Here is a 4533-nt window from a genome sequence, read left to right as displayed (position 1 = left end):
TATGTATTTAGTGCAACCAGTACTTGGGCTCCAAAGCCCGAGGCTGGTTGTTTTCTTTGGGGGGTGGCGTCAGCCTTAATGATCATAATTTCATTGCTTTTTGGAGTTTGAGTGGCAGAAAATCAATAGGTTTTGTGAATTTTCAGATCATGTCTAAGCAGCCTTAGGGGACATTTGAAACCGTAAAGTTTTTTGTCTAATATATATATATATATATATACATATATATAGTATAGAATACAGAGGATGGCACTCAGTGAGACGTCACAGCTGGGCAAATAGCAACAGCACGACTTTGCTTCTGATCAATGTTGCATGTGTGGAAATACTTTTATGAAGACATGTCTTGATAAAAGTGTTTCCACACTGAAATGTTGACCAGAAGCAAAGTCGTGCAGTTATTATTTGCCCAGCTTTGATGTCTCACTAAGTACCGTCCTCTATATTCTATACTGCATGTTTTTTCTGGAAGGGCACCGGAGCATTGCCTACTTATTCTGAGTGCCAGGCCTGTTTGGACCCTATATAAAACTCAGCACTCACCATTGTTAAATCCCTCACAATAGGGTTTTGTTTAATGGATTGATCCCTAAATTTCAGCCTGCAGCCCACATCATGGGACTCAATTTCTCTGCAGGTCCTACACTATCTGTCATACTTAGGGAAACCTGGTAGCTGCAATCACAGAGTTTAAACTGAAAAAAACTGTTAACTGGTTTAAAGCTTACCTGCCAACTAACTTATGGCCTTTAAAGGCAAGACAGTCACCTAACATAACTTGTATCATACTACCAAAAAGACAGCTGACACAGGTTAATATAAATGAGCTTGCACCGGGGTGCATGAGAAAGCTGTGATCACCAAAAGGCTCATTAAATATTAACCAAATAAACAAAGTCAGAAATCCACCGCACTCACCACTCCCAGATTTGGGGTGCAGACCTGCACTCGCCATTCCCAGGACTGGGGTGCAAGTGGCCTGTGACCACATTGCTTAAATAAATAAAAACAGAAAACCCAGCACTTACCTTTGTTAAATCACTCACACTAATACATAAATAATGGGGTTTTGGTTCATGGATTGATCAATGCATTTAAGCCTGCAGCCCACATCATTAGACACAATTTCTCTGCAGGTCCTACACTATCTGGCATACTTATGGAAACCTGGTAGCTGCTATCACAGAGTTTAAAATTTAACTTGTTTAAAGCTTACCTGCCAACTAACTTATGGCTTTTAAAGACAAGACAGTCTGCTGAAATTACTACTTGAAAATATGACACCATACTGTATTTCATATACTGGAGCCATACAATCACATTTTAGATTAACAACATAGAAAATAGCACTTGGAAATATGGCTCTATATTTCATATAATGGAGCCATAAAATCACATTTTTTATAAATGACATAGAAAATAGCACTTGGAAATATGGCTCTTTATTTCATATGCTGAAGAAAAACTGTTGCTATATTTCCAGCTGGAAGCTAGAACTCTATAAAATGTTCAGCAAGCAGGAAAATTATATACTTGTGAGCAAGGTAAAACCAAGGGTTGGTGGCGGGGTGCGGGGAAGTGGAGTGTGTATAGAAAGGCTATTGCTGTGTTTTGGGTAGGGGAGGAGGCACAAAGAGCCACCGCAGCTATGATCAGGGAGGGTGAGGAAGGAGGAGAGCTGCTGCTGTCACATTGCTATGGGTGAGGGAGGGGAGCACACAGAGCCAATTATGGGGATGGGGGGAGGATAACTGCTTGGAGTGGGTACACTAGACATAGTATATCAAACGAAAACATTGGAACTGAAGTACCAATGTTTTTAACATTGACTACAAAAATTGTTTAGACCTAAACATTGGTTCTGGAACATCAATGTTAACTGATGTTTCTATTTTTTAAAGTCAACTACTGTACCTGTAGGTACTTAAACATATAGTACACTAATAGACTTTTGAAATCATTGTTATTTTATGTTTATTTTATAGAGGCTTACAGTATATACAGTCCAGCAGTTCAAAAAAACAGCAGCACTCAGAGGATTTAAAATTTTCAAGACTCCTCTATTAGATTTGTAAAGACCTGGGCAGCATACTACAAGTAGAGATGTGCACCGACCCTCGTGTTTTGGTTTTGGATCTGGATCTCCCCTGGTTTTGGATCTGAATCTGTTTTTGGATTTTTTTCCTTGGTGTTTTGTTGTTCGGTTTTGGATCTGGATTTTTTCTTAAAATATAAAAAAAAACCATCTAAAATCACATAAAATGGGCCAGTTATTGCTCCTATAGTATTTAACCTCAATAACATTTATTTCCAGTCATTTCCAATCAATTTTGACCACCTCACAATATTATTTTTTTCATCTAGCTGGCTGACTAAGCTAAGCAACACAGTGGGCGGCACTAACATGTGGCAGTTCAGCTTCTGATTTTCAACATGGATACAGTGTGTTATACAGTGTGGGTTGGATACACCAATAATGCACTTACTGTGACAGCAGTGTCAGCTTAGCGTGGTTGCTGACGGTGTCCTCAGTACATGGGTTGGCAGTGCTGTGGGGCTAACAGTGTCCTCAATGCAGTGTACCAGCAGTGTCAGCAGAGTGGGGGTGCCAGCAGTGTCTTCAGTGCAGGTCTGCTGGCTGTATTGGCAGTGCAGGGGTTGCTGACAGTGTCCTCAGTACATGGAATGGCAGTGCTGCGGTGCTGGCAGTGTCCTTAGTGAAGGGTCCCGGTGATGTTGGCAGTGCCAGTGGTGTCTTCAGTGCAGGTTTGCTGGCTGTGTCAGCAGTGTGGGGGATGCTGACGGTGTGTTCTCAGTACATGGGATGGAAGTGCTGCATTGCTGGCAGTGTCTTCAGTGAAGGGTACCAGCGGTGTCAGCATTGCAAATGGTGTCCTCAGTGCAGGTTTGCTGGCTGTGTCAGCAGTGCGGGCTTGCTGATGGTGTCCTCAGTACATGGAATGGCAGTGCTGCAGTGCTGGCAGTGTCCTCAGTGAAGAGTACCAGTGATGCCTCTATTGGCACTGAATGGATGCTGCCCACATGTGCACAGCATCCATTCAGCTACTCTGGGGTCCGGAACCACCACACAGCTGCAGCGGTGGGGGTGCCCAACCTCCCAACCAGACCACCTGGTGGACACTTTGGCCCACAGGTGGAAAAGTGGGACATTGCTGTCCCACTGAAAGTAGGATATTTGGAGGGGTGCACCCTCTATGTGTCGGCATACTGGTCAACTGCACTGGTCAAACATCCCTAGAGTCAGCCCTGATTGTGGGGTCCTAAGCTCCCCAGGGATCCCTGGCCTGGGATGAATAGCAGTCAGGGTTAATGGTTCTACTGAGGAGCCCAGTGAAAGGGCACCCCTGGCTGTGGCATTAGCCCCCTCACTAGAAAAAGTCAGGTGCTGGTTCTATATAATACATTTTTCCCCCTGTATTTCCAGAACCAGGACCGGATCAGTGCCCAGTGCTGGTTGATCACTGCCTCTATGGTGTTTGTACCCCATATTTTAGCAACCAGGGCTGGTTCTGACTAGCCCAGAGCTTGTTGTGCTTAAGGACAGGTGACCACTATGTTGTTTGTCCCCTGTATTTAAGCAAAACCAGCACTTGGTCACTAAAAGCCCAGGGCTCCTTTGTGGATGGGGGGCATGCCATTTTTATTTCTTTTTTTCACAGGTTTTTTTTTTTTTAACAGCAGCACAAATGGGTCTCTCTGATCCTGTCTGTGCTCTGTTTCAATGACACAGATGCATGTAGCATGGATCTCCTGATCCATGTGTGCATCTGTGTCATTGAAACACATAGCAGCACAGAGGAGTCTCACTGATCCTGTCCGTGCTTCTGTGTCAATGACACAGATGCATGTAGCACCCAGGTCTCCCTGGTCCATGCTAAATGCATCTATGTCATATCCCACTCGATCTAATGATTATGCAAATCATTAGATCGTGCACCATAGATTGGGTTAACATCATGCAGCTTTTGCTGCACATCGTTCACTTCAGCTGCCAGAGAGAGTTCAAGGGTGATTGCTGTTTAGAATCTACTGTAATAACAAAGTGGAAAGCAAAACATTGTGCAGCCAGCAACATTACTGGTCAATGAATGTACAATGTAACCATGGAAAATGGGTGCGGCTTTTGGAAGAAGGGAGGAACCAAATGTATAAAAATGTCTCAATACACAAAGGGCAACATTAATGAGTAGTAACAAAACACAGCATGGGGAGGGCTAATGCAAATATGATTTGTAGTCTGTCTGTGGAAAATGTGCAGCCTTTACAAATGAATTCTTCCCCCCTCCCCCTCTGTGTTTAGAAAAGCAAATGGTTAACCTGCAGAAGGACATGAACATACTGTAAATTACTGATGGTTAGTTTTTGAATTATACTGTATATCTAGCACCACAATATGAAATATGGAGCCATATTTCCAATCATTATTTTATATGTTGTTTATCCAAAATGTGTTTTTATTGCTCAGTTTATGAAATATGGAGCCATATTTTCAAGGGGAAATTTCTACAGTAT

The sequence above is a fragment of the Taudactylus pleione genome, unplaced genomic scaffold (assembly GCF_031769625.1).
Source record: "Taudactylus pleione unplaced genomic scaffold, aTauple2 ptg000296l, whole genome shotgun sequence".
Taxonomy (NCBI): Eukaryota; Metazoa; Chordata; class Amphibia; order Anura; family Myobatrachidae; genus Taudactylus; species Taudactylus pleione.
Note: the sequence above shows the minus strand (reverse complement) of the source record.